The sequence below is a fragment of the Mustela nivalis genome (genome assembly GCF_964662115.1).
Source record: "Mustela nivalis genome assembly, chromosome: 12".
Lineage (NCBI taxonomy): Eukaryota > Metazoa > Chordata > Mammalia > Carnivora > Mustelidae > Mustela > Mustela nivalis.
In genome coordinates, this window is record NC_139031.1 from 56,299,396 (window position 1) to 56,319,548 (window position 20,153).

The 20,153-nt window shown below is 38.2% G+C and overlaps 1 long non-coding RNA gene across 1 annotated transcript in view; it reads left to right on the forward strand.

Moving 5' to 3' along the window:
* The window catches only part of LOC309844634, a 57,775-nt gene that overhangs the window by 29,525 nt on the left and 8,097 nt on the right, over positions 1–20,153 (forward strand). The gene's annotated exons all lie outside the window — the stretch shown is intronic.

Genomic DNA, 20,153 nt, shown 5'->3' on the forward strand with positions numbered 1-20,153 from the left:
GGACCTGTTATTCTCTCTAATTTGCTGTTTAACAACTGAAATTCAGACATTTAGTAGCTTGCCTTAATATCAAATAACTGCTAAGACTGCATGACTCTGAAGTGTTCTTTCTCACTTTACACCAGTCCTCATTCTTAATTTTGCAAATGAGACACCTGAGGTATGAAAAGACTAGGGGATGAATTGCTGTCTGAGTTTGGGTTGGAGAGTAGGTCCTCTGAACACATCCCACTATACCACTGGGAATACAAAGATGTGGAAAATACCTGTGAAATTTGCCTTAAAATTAAAATTCACATGAACAAATCTGTAAGAAAATTTACCATGTTTGTCTTGGAGGAATGGAATATATTATGTTCTGCTACTAAAAATAAAATCTTGCGTGATTCCTTGTGTTTCCATCTTTTCCTTTCTTCAATGCCATGAGACGTTCTGACCCCAGGGATGATGACTGGTATCCCTAAGGAATTTTGTATGTGATTATAGAAAAGAGAGCTTCCTCTGTCTCCACGGAAGAACTGGAGCATAGGTCAGATTATGCTAGGCCAAACTCCGAATCTATAACATAGATTCTCTATTTTCCAACTACTAAAGCAGACTGTCCTAGAAAATTTATGTAACAGTTCAGTGAGCCTTATCTTATTCATATTTCTTTACTTTCTCCCTCTTAGCTCCACAACTGGCCCACAGCAGAGACTTGCATTGCAATGAATATTTTTGCATACTTATGTTAATCCTCTTTTTCCTTTCATCAGAGTTTACATAGAACAAGCACTCCACAGATGCTAAACAGATAGAGATAGATGTTTTACATAGCTATTATTATAGTTACAGCTGAAAATACAAAGTGTGGTAGCTGAGAGTTAGACTGGGGGTAAAGGATTGAAAATAGTTTCAGTATTATGTTGATTTCTTATACCCATTGTTGCTGGAGATTTGGTAAATACACACACACACACACACACATGAACACACACACACACACGAACACACACAGCAAATTCTGAACATCTTTCAGCTCTAGGAAACCTGCCTCAGAAGTATGTAGGAAGTGGGCTATGCCTTCTGTACTCCCAAGCTATCTTGAACTACTCACTATGCCTCAAATATACCTTTGTATTTTTCCTTCTCAGGACTTCTTCATAAGATGTTCCCTCCAATCTAAATCTCTTCTCTTCCTCTCCTTCCACCAGTCAGGTTTCCATCCTTTCAACATTGGGTTTAAAACCTTTTTGTAGCACTTACCACTTACTAATCTTCTTTATAAGCTAAAGAATTGTTTGCATATATCCCAAAGTATAATCCTCCTTTTATTTATTTATTTTTTTCACTTGCTTTCTAGGACATCGTGCTTTCTCAATCCCGCTCCCTCCTTCCCCACACAATGGCCATTTCTTTTTAGTTTTGGGGGCTCTGGGGGTCTTGGGGGGGGCTTTGTTGTTATTGTTTAGTTTGTTTGGCTGGTTGCTTTTTTTGGTTTGGGCTCGTTGGTCTGGACTCTTAACAGACCAGCAGTTAGCCTTGTAATGGTGAAGTGCTAGTTATTTATCCCACAGTTGACCCACAGCTGTGTGGCTGTGCTTACTTTATTGTCCCTTCAGCCCTCAACCCATTAGCTGCCTATGGTCCTATATATGTATGAATCATCTGATGGCTCGCAACTATGTATGTCCAGCCTGTACCTCTCCCTTCAATTCCAGATGGTTGTCTCCACCTTCATGAGGAATCATCTTCCCTTGCATCTCTACTTGGCATTGCAAATGTAATATGCCCAAAACAGAAATACCAATTTGCTCCCCCACCCCCAAATCTGTTAATGTTAATATCTTAGAATCATCATTGATTCATCTCTTTCTCAATTCATTCATCCAAACTTTCAACAAATTCTACTTATTTTTTTAAAGATTTTATTTATTTATTTGACAGACAGAGATCACAAGCAGGCAGAGAGGCAGGCAGAGAGAGAGGAGGAAGCAGGCTCCTTGCTGGGCAGAGAGCCCGATGTGGGGCTCAATCCCAGGACCCTGGGATCATGACCTGAGCCAAAGGCAGAGGCTTTAACTCACTGAGCCACACAGGCCACACAGAATCTATTTATCTGCAAAATAGATTCAGAATCTGGCCACTTTTCACCATTTTTTGTCTATGATCTTCATCCAAGCTATAATTATCTCAAATCCGAGGTGCTCAATGGCTTGCTAATGGTTTTTTCTTCTTCTGCACTCATATCCTATAGTGTACACATATTCAATAGAGCAGCCATATTGTTTGAGGTATTATATTAACTTGAATAAAACACTCTCTCCCCCATTCAACTCTTCTAAAAGATCCCATGTCACCCATGGTAAAACCACAAGTCTTTATAATGGCTTACAAGATCCTACATAATTTGGTTCCCTGTTCCTTTATGTGTTCATGTCTAACTGTTTCCCACCTCAGGCATTTACTTGTGACTTCACTGGCCTCCTTTCTTTTCTTCTCTCTCTCTCTTTTTTTTTTTTTTTTTTTTTTTTGAGAGTGTTTGTGTTCATCTACCCTTAAGGATCCCTTATGTTGGTCTTCCCCAAAGACCTGTGTTGCTTCCACCCTCACTTCCTTCAGTCTTCCTTCAGATTTACCCATTATAATCTTATTTCTCCAAACACAGAGGACCCTGATCATCCTATTTAAAAGTATTTCAACCCCCCAGGACTCTCTACTTCCTTTCTTCCCCACTTATTATTGTTTCTGTTTCTGTTTTTGTTTTCATAGCCTACTTTTTAGATCATGCAAGAGAGCCTGACCCAGAGTGGGTGCTCAATAAACATTTCCAGATTTATTGAATGCTATAGTAGCTTCCTTGAACATAGTAGGTGCCTGCTGTATTTTTTCTTTTAATCAACAATGTGAAGCTCCAAATTTTATTTTACACCAGCATGAGGAACACAGATTTTTTCCATTTCATGATTTTTTCACAGCTAACAAGAATTGAAAGTGGTTGTATATCAGAAACAGGTGTGTTTCATCTGTGTATAGTAAAACACTCGGTTTCAAAGAATGGAAAATTTTGGTCGTCCATAGCAAAAGGAACTATTGAACCAACAACAGGGACAATGAGCCAATGGCCATGTTAAAAGAATATAGACAGTGCCATATTACTAGGAAAATACTCCTTCAAATGGTCTAAGGGCAACTTTGATCATGTTTAATTAAAGAAATTATAAAAAGCACTTTTTATTTAATGTCTTGCCACACCACAGTTAGGCAATTTTTTCCCCCAAAAATAGGAGCCAGGAAAAGATAAGGCATGGTGGCTTTCTGCTCTAAGCCCCATAAATAATTTTATAACCCCCAAATGAAACAGTTAACAATATAACTTTTTTTTTTTTTTTTCAGGAAAAGGAAAAGAATTTTAAGAGCCATTCATACCATAAAAGGTGTTCTGTCTTGGATTGACTTTAGTCTTTCTTTTTTTCCTTTAACCTTTCCTCTCATGGCGAACCCTATGGCATGAAATTTCATTTCAAAGATTTAAAATAGGACATAGAATCCTAAGCAGACTTAAGAGCCATTGCACAGAACAATCTATCATGGATTTTGTGACTCTTACACACCATGCATAATTTCCATGGGACCAGGATATTTTTGCCCTCAAGCTGGCCCAGTGCCCCTGAACAAGATCATTCTCCTTGCCCCAGGAGTAATGGTAAAATTGAAATGGATACCACTCAAATCAGAAGAGCCAGTCAACTCTAATCCAGTAAAAACCATTAGCAATTCTCAGAGGCTGTAGACTGTAGGATCTAAGAGATAGAAATTTTCAACATCGCTTGTCAGAACACTGATGTGCAAAAAGCTCCAGATACAATTTTGAACTATCCAAGCAATTTTCAGCACCTTCAGTGTAATCACATGGAGGATTTATTGACAAAAGCATGCTGTGCATGTAATTTTTTTTTTTTAAAGGGAGATTGGAAAAAATACCCAGGATATCTGAGCATAGGCTCCTTTGTCTCTTTCCCTTAACCCTGCCAGACCTTCCTAAGATATATGCCAAAGAGAAGCTCCCATCCTTCTGTGTCCATGATGAATGATTTGGGAACAGTCCAAGCAGTAAGGGAGGGATTTAGCCCAGTTTCCTTGACTCTAGCCCCATTTATTTATGAGAAGGTTTGAGAAGATTTGCAGGGAAAGTAAAATATTCCATAGTGTGGGTTTTCATTCAAACCTGTACTTAGCAATAATCATTGCTGTCACCGCTTCAGTGTTGAAGGGGAGAGAGATCTGCAACCCACACAGAGGGAAAAAAAAAAAAAATAGAAGAAAAACTAGGCGCTGTGTAGTTCAGTACTTTCTAGCTCCCTATTTTATCATTAAACCTTTTGCTCAAAAACTTTTTTCTTTTCTTTTTTTTTTTTTTAAGATTTTATTTATTTATTTGACAGAGATCACAAGTAGGCAGAGAGGCAGGCAGAGAGAGAGGAGGAAGAAGGCTTCCCGCTGTGCAGAGAGCCCATTGTGGGGTTCGATCCCAGGACCCCGAGACCATGACCTGAGCCAAAGGCAGAGGCTTTAACCCACTGAGCCACCCAGGTGCACCTTGAAAACTTTTCTTTAAATTATATCAAAGATAATTTATTTTCTCTCTTCTCAGGTGTGACCGTGACTGTGTATGTGTGTGAATGTGTATAGTAATTGTTAAAACCCATAGTACTCTGGGGACACCCGGGTGGCCCAGTCGGTTTGGTTCGTCGGTGGCTCTGTCTGCCTTTGGTTCAGGTTATAATCTTGGAGTCCCAGGATCTAGCCCCACATCAGACTCCTGCTCAGCATGGAGTCTGCTTCTCCCTCTCTCTTTGCTCCTCCCCCTAATTGTACTCTCTTTCTCTCAATCTTTCTCAAATAAATGAATAAAATCTTAAAAAAAAATACCCATAGTACATTATTATTTGTCAGAATTACCCTCAATGGTATATGCCAGCAATCCCCCCCATTAGGTAAATGATAAAAACAAGATTTAGTAAAAATCAATAACCAGTCGATAATAATTTTAAAAAGGTTGCTCAATAACGCCTACAGGGAAACAAAACTAATAGGAGGAGAGCCTGAACTTAAATCTAGATGTCCCTGACTTAAAAGCCTTATTTATTATTTAGCATAGGGTTTTATCATTGGGTCTTCCCACCCTTATATATTGAAGAACTTCTGCCATTTGCCCATTGGCATGATGTAGGTGTGGATGCCTGTATGCTAGGTTCATCACACATTCCCTGCCTAACCCACATTCTTCATTGTTTTCTGTGTTCTCTGTTGTTAGAGTTCTTCTGGGTAAGAAAATCATTTATTTCTGTGTTAAATAATCCTGGGGATGCTGGTTTAAGCCAAACAGGTAGCAGGACATCACAGCCTTACTTAAAGACAGCTAGAGTTAATATTTCTTTTGTTTTTGTTTTTTTATTTTAACTTTTAGTTTTCAGGAGCAATGCAGATGAAAAGGAAAAAAATATCAGCCTGTTTTTTTTTTCTAATGTTATGACAATTTCCAAATATATAGAACATGTAAAAAGTTTTACATGGTGACTACCTCATACTATAGATTCGTACAGTGTGTTCTATAGTTTTGCTGGCTCTACTTTTTACCTATCTATCCAGTGGTTTCTCTATCCATCCATCTTATTTTTCTGATGCATTTTTAGATTAGCTGAAAATAATGAATATTCTTCACCTTAAAAGACTCAGTATGCATATCATCAGCTATAGTTCAGAAAAGTTCACTTTTCTGATGAGGTAAATTTTATTTAAGGTAAAATACAGAAATCTTGCATATCATTTGATGATTTTATAAAATTGATGTATAGTTGACATATAATATTAGTTGTAGGTGTACAACTTAGTGATAGAAAATTATTTACATTACAAGATGCACACCATGACAAGAGTATTGCAATATTATTGACTATATTCCCTATACACTACATTTCACCCCCTGGCTTATTTATTTCATAACCTGGAAGTTTGCATCCCTTAATTCCCTTCACTTATTTTGTACCCATTTGGAAACCAGTTTGTTCTCTATATCATGATCCTATTTCTTTGTTATTGCTTATTTGTTCATTTGTTTTATTTTTTAGATTTCACATGGAAGTGAAATCAAATGGTATTTGTCTTTCTCTGTCTGGTTGATTTTACTTGGCCTAATATCCTAAAGGACCATCTATGCTATCTTGAATTGCAATATTTTATTCTTTTTATGGCTAAGTAATATTCTGTTGTTTATATCTAGTATGTCTTCTTTATCCCCTTATCCATCAGTAGACACACAGGTTGCTTCTATGTCTTGCTATTATAAATAATGGTGCCACAAATATAGGGGTGCATATGTCTTTCTGAATTAGCGTCTTTTTTTCCAGGTAATATGCAAAAGTGGAATTAATGGATCATGTGGTAGTTCTACTTTTTGTTTTAGAAGAACTTCCATATTGTTTTCCACAGTGTATGCACCAGTTTGTATTCCCACCAACATTGCATAGGGGTTCCTTTTTCTCCACATCTTCACTAAAACAAATTATTTCTTGTCTTTTGGATACCAGCCATTCTGACTCTTGTGAGGTGATATCTCCTAGGTTTTTGATTTGCAGTTTCCTGATGGTAAGTGATAATGAACATCTTTTCATTTCTGTTAGCCATTTGTACATCTTCTTTGGAAAAATGTCTGTTCAGTTCTTCTCATTTTTTATTTTTTTAATATTTCAAGTCTTTGTTTAAATTCTAGTAAGTTAACATATAGTGTGATATTAGTTTCAGCAGTAGAATTTAGTGATTCATCACTTATGTATAACACCATGTGTTCATCACAAGTACCTTGCTTAATACCCATCACACAGTTAGCCCATTTCCCTACCCACCTCCCCTCCAGTAACTCTCAGTTACAAGTCTTCTGCAAATATTGACAGTTTAACATCTTCCTCACCAAACTGGATGCATTTTATTTCTTTCTGTTGTCTAATTGCTGGCTCTGACTTCTAGTATATGTTGAATACAAAGGTGAAAATGTACATCTTTGTCTTGTTCCTGATGTTAGGGAGAAAGCTTTCAGCTTTTTACTGTTGAGTATGATGCTAAAAGTATGTTTGTCATATGTATTAGCCTTTATTAAGTTGAGATATGTTCACTCTAAACCTACTTTGTTGAGGGTTTTTTTTTAAAGATTTTTATTTATTTATTTATTTGACAGAAATCACAAGTAGACAGAGAGGCAGGCAGAGAGAGAGAGAGAGAGAGAGAAGCAGGCTCCCCGCTGAGCAAAGAGCCTGATGCGGGACTCGATCCCAGGACCCTGAGATCATGACCTGAGCCGAAGGCAGCGGCTTAACCCACTGAGCCACCCAGGCGCCCCTTGTTGAGGGTTTTTAATCATTAATGGATGTATTGAATTTTTTTAAAGATTTTATTTATTTATTTGACAAACAGATCACAGGCAGGCAGAGAGAGAGGAATGGAAGTAGGCTCCCCGCTGAGCAGAGCGGGGGGGGGGCGTAGGGGGGGTGTGGGGGGGTGTGGGGGGGTGCGGGGCTCAATCCCAGGACACTGAGACCATGACCTGAGCACTTTGAATATGTCATGTTATTTCCTTCTGGCTTGCAATGTTTCTGCTGAAAAACCAGCTGATAACCTTCTCGGGTTTCTCTTGCATGTAACTGTTCTCTTGCATGTAACATGTAGTGACCCCTTGCTTTTAAGATTATCTCTTTATCTTTAATCCTTGACATTTAAGTTACTATTATCTTGGGTTCATCTTGTGTGCGGAATTCTGTGGTTCCTGGACCTGAATGTCTGTTTGCTTCTCCAGATTAGTGAAATTTTCAGCTATTATTTATTTCTTCAAACAGGTTTTCTGGTCTCTTAGGGCTCTGTTATCCTTGTGGGATTCCTATAATGTGAATATTATGATGCTTGATGATGTTGTAGTGACCTCTTAACCTATGCTGATTTTTTAATATTCCTTTTTTGTTGCTGTTGTTCAAGTTGATTACTTTCCATAGCCCAGTCTTCCAGATTGCTGATCCATTCTTCCGTATCCTCTAACCTGCTGTTTATTCCCTCTAGTGTATTTTTCATTTCAGTTATTGTGTTCTTCAGTTCGGACTGGTTTTTAAAATATTTTTTCTTTGTTGAAATTCTCACTGAGTTCATCCATTCTTATCTCAAGTCCAGTGAGTACCTTCATGACAATTACTTTGAACTCTTTATCTACTCTATTGCTTGTCTTCGTTTCTTTTAGCTCTTTTTCTGTGCTGTTTTCTTGTCCTTTCATTTGAGACCTATTCCTCTGTCTCCTTATTTTGTCTAACTCCCCATGTTTGTTTTTAAGAATTAGAGAGGTCACCTAAATATATTGGTCTTAAAAAGATGTGGCCTTGTATGGAAGGAGTCCAGTGGTGCTCTGTAGCACCGTCCTCCCTGGTAACCAGGACCAGGCATTCCAGAAGTGTCCTCTATGTTTGGACTACATGCACTTCTTCCCTTTCTAGCCAACTGAGAAGCCCAGCTATAGGAGCTGTGGGAACACTGGTGTGCAGAGTTAGTGTTCCTCTTTCCCAGGGCAGGGGTTGCTTTGGAGGGCAGGTTCCAGCTATGGTGGCCTGCCACGTGTGGGTTTGGGAGCTTCTTTGGAGTGGTGTCTGCCAGCACAGGCAGGTTCAGTGGGGCAGGTCCACAAGGGATGCTGGGGTGGAGCATACAGTGCTAGTAAGTTAGACGGAGAATGTTAGCACAGACGCCCACAAGTGTCTGGCTGTCTAGGTTGTGGGGGGTGGGCAAGAAAAATGGTGTTCACCTACTCCTTCCAAATTTCTCCCAGAGAAATTTGCTGTCAGTGTCTGTTCTTCCATCACTTGTCCTAAAATTAGTCAATAGATCTCCTTCATGTATGCACCAGGCATTTTCAAACTGATGCTTGGTCTTGGTCTTGGGCTTGATATTGGGTCTTGGGCTTAGTTAGGTCTTTAAGGGTGGGGACTTAGTTTTCTATTGCCCTTTAGTTCTCCTGGAGTCAAGCCCACTGTTTTTTTTTTTTTTTAAATATTTTATTTATTTATTTGACAGAGAGAGAGATCACAAGTAGGTAGAGAGGCAGTCAGAGAGAGAGGGAGGAAGCAGGCTCCCTGCTGAGCAGAGAGCCTGATGCGGGGCTTGATCCCAGGACCCTGAGATCATGACCTGAGCCAAAGGCAGAGGCTTAACCCACTGAGCCACCCAGGTGTCCCAAGCCCACTGGTTTTTAAAGATCCTGGAATGAAGCTTCACTGATTTTTCAAAGCCTGACATTATGGAGGCTCAACTTCCTAGTGCAAGTTCCCAGGGCGGGGGGTACCTAGTGTGGAGTCTAATATCCTTGCTCCTCCATGCTTGTGATGCCCCTCCCATTTGTGCTTAATCGCAGTAGAGGTTTGTCTCCCAACCACATCTCCACCCAACCTGTCCCTTTTAAAGGGGCCTTCTCTCCATGACTAGCTGGGGAAGATCTCCTCTACCAGTCTTCAGGTTTTTTCAGGGATAGTTGCAATACATGAGTTGTTGCCTCAGTGTGTCTGTGGGAGGAGTTGAATTCAGGATCATCCTCTACCACTGTCTTTCTTCCCAGCAGCCACTCATTTCATTTTTAATGAGTATATACATCTGTGTAACTAAAATGTCTTTAAACGTATAGAATATTTGTATGTCGTATCCAATGTAATCTTTACCTGCTAGCCATCTCCCCACAGAGACAGTCATTATTCCAGTTTTTATAGCATAGGTCAGTTGTACTCACTTTAGAGTTCATGGTCATTCCACTGAATCATGTAGTACCTACTCATTTATGTAATAACTTTCACTCAGCATAATGATTTTGAGATTTATCCATGTTGTTGTAATGATTTGTTCCTCTCTATTTCTGAGTAATATCCCAGTGTATGAACATACTACAGTTTGTTTATTTATCCTTCTCCTGATGAAAACTTGGGCTAGTTTTCAGCTTAAGCTTTTACCAATAAAGCTGTTGTGAATATTCTTGTGCAAGTCTTTTTGGTGTACACGTGTTTTCATTTTTCTTAGGTAAATACCTAAGAGTAGCATTGCTGGATTACAGGGTAGATGTTTGTTTAGTTTTATAAAGGAATTGCCTGTTATTTTCCCAAAGTAGTTGTACCATTTTACATTATCATAGACAATGCATGAATATTCTCGTGGCTTTATGGCTTGCAACATCTGACATTTTCAGTCTTTTAAATTTGGGGTTTTCTGGTAAGTATTTAGAGGTATCTAATTGTGGTTTTAATTTACATTTTCCTGATGATTCATGACATTGAACAATTTATTGTGTGCTTCTCAGTCATTTGATTATCTTCCTGGTCATTACTTTTGCCCATTAAAAAAAATTAGGTTGTATTTCTTTTTCCTTGCCTCATTTTGAAAACTGAGAATATTGAATCCAAGTGAAATCACTGTTATTTAATTAGTTTTTTCTAAAACTCAGTCATATAAAACTATCCAAATTGCAGAGCAAATATATATAAATCATGTAAAGGACTAATAGTCTATAATTTTAAAGAAGAAAATAATTTGTTTTTATTGAAGTTACCAAAACGCTGATATGGGCTTATCTTATGGGGAGCAGATAAGTGACATGGTGACACAAACCAGCCTGAGACCTTTAAAGCTATCTTTAATTTTCAGTTTAACTTTCAGAAATTGTAAGATAACCATCTAATTAGGTTAATGTTTCCCTGAACTTGTCCTTCAAACCTGGAACTCTTTCTCCACCATTTATTATTTCCTTGTGAAACTCACGTGGCCATCTCACTCATTACCCTCCATATTATTTAATAATTCTATATTATTGATAGCCAAATGCTAAACTTAACAATGGGGGATCAATTTGAGAAGGAGCAGAGCAGTGATAAATGCATTCCCCTTATTATCATAAAGTTGGAAAATTCTGACCATATGCATGGTCTGAGCCAGAAGGGCAGAGAATTCCCTTTGTCTCCTTATTATTCACCCATTGTGCTGTTATAAGTTCCTTTAGTGGTCAAAGGGTGACAGAAGCAATACATCAGGCTTTTGCTGTAAAATGTTATCTAAAGGCAAAAAGTGGACCTGTAGGACAGATAGAATTCTACACTGAGCCATGGGATTTATGACAAAATTCTATAACCATATAAAAAATATCTGTGACTACATTTATGTGAAGCAATGGTGCCATTCTTTGGCTGGTTTAGGTAATCACAGGTGCACATTCTTAGTTATACTAGAGATATATCCCAGTAGACGTTTGGGGATCTGTTTTGAATTTAAAGTGGAAGTTCCAAGGCAGCTTTGGCAATTCTTTTCAAATTCTCTTTTCCAGGGGAAAATACACATTATCGGAAAACACTGGAAAAATATAGATTGTGGTTCAAAAATAGTGTGCTACGATAGATACAAAGCAATACTCTTTTGTTTTCAATATATTATTTTTTTGTAACACTTCTGGATGTGCATTGGGCCATGTAAGAAGGAACTGGAAATAAATGAGTTCCATGACTGTGAAGCAGGAAGCTTAGCAATGAGCACAAATGGAAAACAAAGCAAGGACTGAAGGTCAGAGGGATCCAAATTCTAATTCAATATTTGATGATACTTTATGACAAAATAGCTGCAATAGTGTTTATAAATATGCAAGTTGATTATCTGGGGAGCATCAGCTATTATGTGTCAAAGATAAATATTAAGGTGTCTTAAGCAAAAGAGCAAAATACTAATTTTTCTTTCCTTATCCCTTCAGTTAATAAGCCTGTTTTTCTATCATTATAAATTTAATACCATCATCTGAGTCAGGCCATGAAACTGTTCTTCCTGAATTAATTAATTTTTTCCCTACCTCAGCAGGGTAGAGAAGAAATAATGGATTGGGAGCATTTTTGTATTTTTTCTGAAGGAGGCCAGCACATGCTATATTGTAAATATCAGTCACAAATATGTATTAATGAGAAAATGCTGTAGTCCTCTTGGAAAAGCAGTCATTTAACCTCTCTCCTTCATTACACTCCTCTTCCCTTTCCCCTTGGCCTGTTGGGATGAGTATATCAAAGAGAACTGCCCGTTTATACTTCTTTTGGAGCATTGCTGGGTGTATATGGTTCAGAGTCTGGGTGTGCATGTAGTGAGGTAGCTTCCTGGTTCAGTGACTATTTTGTAAAGTAGAACTCTCTAACACATGGCCTCAACAATGAGTCGCAGATTTATGCAAGTTATTCTCTCAGGCCTGGAAGTCCTGCAGGTAGGGCCAGAGGTGGGTGACATCCTGGTTCATTAGCCTCCAATGAAGAGCAACCCTGAAATTATCCATGGGTGATGAACAAGAAACACATGTTTGAAGGAAGGCCCCACTAGTAATATCTGCAGCCATCTGATCTTCTGCCTAGTCTTTCTTCATGCTAACTGGGTGTTCTGTCCATTGGTATGTATCCCTTCAGGACTCAGGCTCAGGTTGTGCTAGTTGTGGGACCCTACCTGTTGATAGCTGAGTTCAGGTCTCAGATACCCGAAGACTATGACATACAGCCTGTGGTGGCAGGGGAGTTTGCCAAGGATTCTTAATAAGCCCAATTGTGAGTGGCAGTCTCAATATCTGTCTTCGTGTATATGGGATACTTAGATCAGCTTTTGACATTTGTGCTCTCTTAGTGACATTTAACTTGTTGAAAGCTCTAAACATGTGTACACTTTCTGAGGTTCAATTGGATTAACACTCATCTTGCCCTCTGAAATGCCAACACTCTGTAGGTTTTGTCAGTGAAAGACCTAGGTGAGTTCTCCAAATGCAAGTAGTTTAAAAATGAATGCTAGGGAAAGCTAGCTGGCTCAGTTGATAAAGCATGCTATTTTCAGTCTCTGGGTAGTGAGTTGGGGTAGAGTTTACTTAAAAAAAATAAAGATGTGGTGTGCCTGGGTGGCTCAGTGGGTTAAGCTGCTGCCTTTGGCCCATGTCATGATCCCAGGGTCCTGGGATCGACTCCTGCATTGGGCTCTCTGCTCAGAGGGGAGCCTGCTTCTCCCCACCGTCCTCTCTGCCTGCCTCTCTGCCTACTTGTGATCTCTGTCTTTCAAATAAATAAATAAAATCTTAAAAAAAAATAAAGATGAAAGTTAACTTAAGTTTTTCATAGGAAATTTGAAAAGATTTTATTTACAAACATGATAGAAATTGAACATTGAATATTTTCCTTACTGATATGTGTCTTTGTAATTATATAATGTCAAGAAAGTGTAATACTCCTTTTACCCCCCCCAAACATATTTATAGACACCCTTAAATCCCTTCTAGTTTCCTCTAGTGAACTATACAAATGTCATCATTTTCTCTGTGTGCCATGACAAGAAAGGGGTAGGGAAGACCCCTAGCAAGACATATTGGTTACTGGTCTTCCCTTTATTGGTATCAGCTACTAATAACTTACAGACCAATACTGTTCATCTTCTTCCCTTTACTAGTGAAAGATTTCCTTCTCTCAAGTGAAATTATAAAACACAAGCAAGTCAATAAACACTAACATGTACTTTATAGCAAACTATATGTGGTTCAAAGTGCAATCCTATATCAACAGCAATTATTAATGATATACAGACATGACTATCTAGTAGCATCTACCAACTGCTACTCCCAGGACCCTGGCCCTGGGCTTGGCTGGGAGAGCAGACTTTAATTTTTTTTTTTTTTTTTACAGAGAGTCCTTCAAAGAGTTTCTAATCTCTCTGGTCTCCTCCTATGCTCCATGCTCATGCCTTCCTTCTTTGATCTGATACCAATTGCAGAGTCTCCAGACACACTTTTTAAATGATTTAAAAAATAAAATTTAAAAAAATTTAAAAATTAAAAAATAACTTTTTTCATTGATACAAAATACATAGCCATGAATGCATGTTGTTTATAAAAATAATAAACAAAAAATGTGTAGAAGAGAAATGAGTCAATTTTTTTTTAAAGATTTTTATTTATTTATCAGGGGGGGGGCGGAGAGCAAGCACAGGCAGACAGAATGGCAGGCAGAGGCAGAGGGAGAAGCAGGCTCCCTGCCGAGCAAGGAGCCCAATGTGGGACTCGATCCCAGGATGCTGGGATCATGACCTGAGCCGAAGGCAGCTGCTTAACCAACTGAGCATCCCAGGCGTCCCAAGTAAATTTTTTCTAAACCTCTCCCCAATCTCACACGAACCAAGCTCCCCCTTCCCCACATAATATATAGAACTTCACCTCAGTGGCTCACTTTTCATCAGCTGCAATTATTGACCAATGGATATATAACTGCACCTCATGCCACAAAGATTTGAAACCACTTTAAAAACAGACATTGCATAAGTAATTCATACGTGTCCCTGAGTTCTGTACTTCATTAAAACAGTTAGAAAACATACACACATTAAACAGTTAGAAAACATACACACATTACAAGCACACACTTTGTACTCCACCAGTTTATATACTTTCCCCACCATGGAAATGCTGGTGGGAGAACTAGCTTTTCTGACTAGAGAGTTGAGGGTAGAAAGTCATTGACTGAAACACTCTAACCAGAAGGTTGGGCTGCTATTTCACAAGGACAAGTAGGCTGAGAGCCTTGCAGGGATTTCTCTGGGGACATGGTGGGTGTGAGTCACATTGCTTTCATTTCTGTTCACCTCTACAGATACTACTCTAACTGAACCACTGTCAGCCTTCACTTGAGCAACTTAGCGCTGACCTAGCTGGTCTTCTTGCTTCAGTTCTTTCTCACAGATCCAGTATTCTCCCCAGAATACCCAATTACGATGTGCTTCTCTTCTCCTTACTATGACTCAAAGTCTTGTTTCATAGGCTCTCATCATTGTATGTTTTGTTCCCTGCTTACTGTGGTTCAGCCATATTGTGTGTTTCCTACTTCTTAACATCCACTTTCAGCTCTGCACACCTTTGGACTTTCATGTATGTTTTTCTTTTCATCAGTCATATCTTCTCCATCTACCTAATTCTTTAATGGCCTAGGTTTTTGTTTTTTATATTAATCATATCCCAAACTTTATATTACTTCATTGGAGAGTCTTTCCTGATCGTCCTACCTCAATAGCACTCTTATTCAGAAATCCTTTCAGCCTTTTGTTTGTATTCTTTATAGCACTATCACAATCTGCCTTTTCTTTATGTGAATGTGCTTACTTATATGTATTTCCTATAAAGGTAAGAATGCTATCTCTCTTATCACTGTATTTTCAACATGAGAAGGAGTAGCATAGTTGATGAATAATTCTTACAAAAGAAAAATAAACTCTTTTTACCAAAGAATTACTGTGGGTTATAAAAGAACATAGATATAAGAACCAACAAGGAAATGATATTCACTTTCAAGCGTATCAGTTACTATCAAGTATAAAGAATCTGAGGGTAACTGAGCACCTCTCTTTTTCAGCTCTCTATCTTATCTGCTTCTATCCCTGCACCACCACCCAGGCACTAGGTGTATTTTTGCATCAGTGCAAAATCTAACTCAGCAGTATTTCAGCCAAATCTTTGCTATAAATTGTCTCACGATCTAGAGTTTTTGTTTGTTTGTGCTTTTCCCTGGACTTATTTTTCTAGTATTAAAAAGTCCATGTACTCAGTACCCATGATCTCTAGCAAGGGGGCAGGAGGAAAGCAGTCTGATTAGAATGGCTTCCCAATGACCAACAGATTTCACACCTTCTGGGCATTTCACATCTTTTCAAAAGAAACTTATTGATACAGATATTTTCCCTAATAGGAAAAATATATGGAGGGGCAATTTTGAGTACCCTTGACTCCCACATGTCTGAGTCTTGAGCTAGAAGAAAAGGATTTAGGAACTTGACATCTTGCATCTGAAAGATTGCCAAGATCTTGCTTAAAGCATACCAACCTACATTAATCCCCAGTGAAAGTATCGTGCAAAATTTCATCTTCCTTTTAAATTCAGCCTATCTTTCCAGCCATCTCTTTCTGTAAGTATTATGTCAGTGAGTTTGGTTTGTAATTAAATAATTGGACCAGATGCAATATTGGATGCATATTAACATTTTATTCATATGCATTATGCTTGTACAACCTTGGTGTATTTGTATCAAAATTCCACTGGCAGTGTTTTGCTTTTGATCTGTGAGCTATTAGAAGCCCTGTTACTACAGATGAAAGGAGTTAGAAAGTTCTATATCATAATGCAGTGTGATCAGTAATTCACAGAGCAGGTAATTTGCAATGACTTGCCAAGCCTTTGATTGCCCCGGGTTTATGGCTATTAGCAGTTTCCCCTTTCAAATTTGTATGGTTCCATACTTCCTTTTTGACCTCTTTTTCATCATTTATGGTCCAATTTGGTAGTGAAAAAACATAACTGCTTGCTTAGCGCATGGCTGTCATTCAAACCCCAGTGACTTACTGAGCACTTTGACATTTGTGATGATGAAAAAAACATTAAGCAGGTGTACAGAACACTAACCAGGTTCCTGCAACAATGCTTTATGGGATTCACAATGTACCTCTGGGCTATAAACCGATTCAGACTTGATTTTCTCTATCAATTTAATCTCAGTGTTCAAACTCCCATTCAAAGAAGGAGGCATAGTTTTCACTAAAATTGAAGTTAAATAAAATCCCCCAATAATAATGTTAATATAGGACCTCATAGGAACAATTGGAAGGGCAGCGACTGCTTGCCACTAAAATAATATGAAAGTAGGGCTCACATGTCTACTTTGAAGTCATGCAATTAGGAGTACTACTTGATACTGGACTATATAAAATTTAAGCCCTATAAAATGTCTTTAGCAATGAAAACTTACAGCTAAATCACATGCTTTAGCCCCTTAGCTGTCTGAATTGTATGTATGCCATGTGAAGGAAACATCATATTATTTTGTGGAGGTTTTTCTTTGCACATTTAAAATTGGTCATCTGTTGTACAGGTGTGCAGCACATCTTGGTGTGGGTTAGTCTGCCCTCACATGCAGTTTGTCTGGGTGATGTGGAAACCTGCAAAACTCAACATAGTCCAGGTCCCCAATTAGTGTGTTTGGGGAAGCATTCAAAGTCAGCACCACTGAGCACAGGGGACAAGTGTCAGTGAGTTCCCAACTCATTGCTGGTTAGACAGTTCAGAATCCATCATTTTAGGCCCAGAACACTTTTCAGTTCAAAGCTGTTAAAATGTCACATGACTGAAACATACAGACTGAAACACACCTAACAGCAGGAGAAAGATTTTCATCAGCATCATCCATTTCCTGTCATCATTCCAATGCGAAAAGAAATTACTTTTGCATATAATGTGGAATGGACAAGCATTGCACCTTAATTTTCTGGATGTTCAACTTGTTCAGAAAGTCGTTAGAAGAACTCCAAACTTAGGAAGTTTTCAGTTGTTTTCTATTTGTAACTGGTGGTTTCTGATAGGAAGCATAAAAGTTGCATCCATTTATATATAATGCAGAAATACATTATGGCATTCCATGGTATGCCGTGGAAGCGTATGCCCTGGAAGAGGAATTATAAGCAAATTGGGAAGACATGACTGCAGATTCATGCTCTCTTGTAGATCATGAGAACTCTTCCCATAGAATAAATGCACTTGAAGCTCAAAAGGCTTTATAAGCAATCTGCGTACAAAAGTGACTCATATATGCAAAACACTTTGTAAAGTTATGTGTGTCTTTTCAGCCACAACCAAGCACATGGAGGGCAACAACTTTAGTAGTTTCTTTGACTCTAAAGTCACCACAGTCATAATATCATAAAGTAAATTATAAAATCATATAATTATAAAATTATAAAGTCATATTCAGTGCTTGCCTACCAAAATACAACGATAGTGACAATGTCACGTGCCATTACCCTTTTGCTATTATATTGCAACATTTTTTCTTGTTTCTATCCGTAACCATTTCATACTCAGTATGATGACCATGAACTCTTGCTCCTCACCTTCCTCCTGGCCAAATATGTTAGTTAGAGAGCAATGATGTGAATGGGCCCAAACAGTTCAATTAAAACACAAGGCAATGGTGATGCGTTATGAGTTTTACAGAGATGGCAAGAAATATTATAACTGCTGTGTCCCTTAGGCTGGTTGTAATTTCAGTGTAGAGTGGAAATGTTCTTGAGAAATTATTGATCTTGACTTTTACCAGGCCTGCAGTAAAGTAAAGGTAACAAATAATGTCATGCTTGAAGTTGGTGGAAAAATATTTGCAGTCATGGTTGTAAGTTGGAGTCAAACTCAGGAGCACTGAACCCAAATCCAAAAAGCGCCCTTTTTCCAGCCTTGCATAATATTTTTATTTGTTTAGCTTTACTGATGAGACTTTTAGGTTAGTTAGCTCACGCTTCCTGCTAACCTGTCTTGATGTTTTCCCAGGTCTTCCCTAAGAACGCATGCTTGTTTTGAGTCCACATGTAGACAACTACTTAAATGCTTCCCTCCTTATTTATTGCAACCTCTGCCTGTGCTTTCATCTTTTCAAAGATTTGTCATGATCCTTTGGGATAATTTATTTAGAAAAAGTGAATAAATTGATGAGGTATAACTTTCCAGGAAAGAAAAATAGAAGCATCCTATAAAAGAGTGCAAATAGAAGCCAAACAGAGAAGAGGCAGAAACCATTTACTCCCATGTAGAAAACTAGTGCATTGCATTTAAGAGTTCATGGGACTATGGCTATGATTATATATTTGCATTATAATGTGAGATCCGAATGAATTCCTTCCTAAATTGGAAATACCAAGGAAAATTGTTCCAGTTTATGAAATTACACTTAGCAGGTTTATTTGTTCTCTCTCAACTTGAAACCCACAAGTTTTTATTAAGGCCGTGGTTCATATTTCAAATAGCAAGAAATCTTCAGGTCTCTCCCCTTTCTTCCCCCTCAAAATAAATCTACAAAGCACCTGGATTTAGAAGAACAACATAGATCTATTGCCCATGAACTCTGAAAACTAGCAAGCACTTCCATGATAAAAATAAACAGTGTGTACTGTAATCGATGAGGAGGCAATATCCCACATTGTTTATTGATTCATAAGGTTGAGATTAAAGTGGGATTCTTGCCTGTGTTTATCAACAGATTTTTTTTTTTTTAAGCAGTGAGTGAACCTGGAATCCCACAAACCAATCAATAAAGTTTAAAAGCTTCAGTGAATCTAACCCATAACAGGTCCTTGTTTGGAGAACACGCTCAAGAAACACATGTGTCTTTAAGAGGTCTTGAAAGACTTTACACCCATGGACCATTACCATTTCCAAACACCCTGCAGCATTACCAGCCCAACATATGCGGACTGTATATCACTGTGACCCTCTCACTAAAGCTCTTTTGACTGGAGTGCTTTTAATACCCACTTTCTCAGCTGAGCTCAGGAGTGATTTGTTTTACATGCCACATTAATCCTTTCCACATTTTCTGGATGAGGCAACCACAATTCCACTTGTGAGGTGTTTCTAAAACACAGTTATAGGAATAAAGCAGCAGGGTCCCAGACTTGACAACGTCCCTCTAGGCAGCTGACAAAGTGGGCTATCGTGCCTTGGTTTAACTCTTCAAATGAGCATTTGTGCCCAGCCACTAGGGTGGGCCAGTTTTCTAGGCCAGTAGGAGGCCCCATTTATTGAAGGCAATTTACTCTCAATTAAAACGCTGTGGGGATCTTTGTAGACGTGATGCCTGATTGATACTAATGCATATTAGTAAAATTAAAATCAAGAATAAATGGAAAAGAGCCGTGGAACTGAAAATATATAAAAAACACCTCAGTAAAACTGAAGGAAGTTTATACATAACACTGTAATTATAGGAAAGGAGGGTTTTAAAAAAATAAATAAATAAGTAAATACATGGGCAATTAGTGTTCAAAGCACAGCCTTTTATTATGTGGTAATTTTACAGTTTTAACTTTAAAGGCAACTTCCCCACCCCCCCAAATGTATTCCAAGACCAGTGAACTTCTATTGCATGCATACATGAACTTTTCTACATTTGCAGTGTTCATCAAATATAAGTAATGTCGGTTTTCAAAATTTCAAGTTGTCAACAAGGCTAACTGATTGGACCAACCAATTGTTAAAAAAAAATGTTTTTACATGTCAGCACTTGGCTGATTTTATTAACTTGTT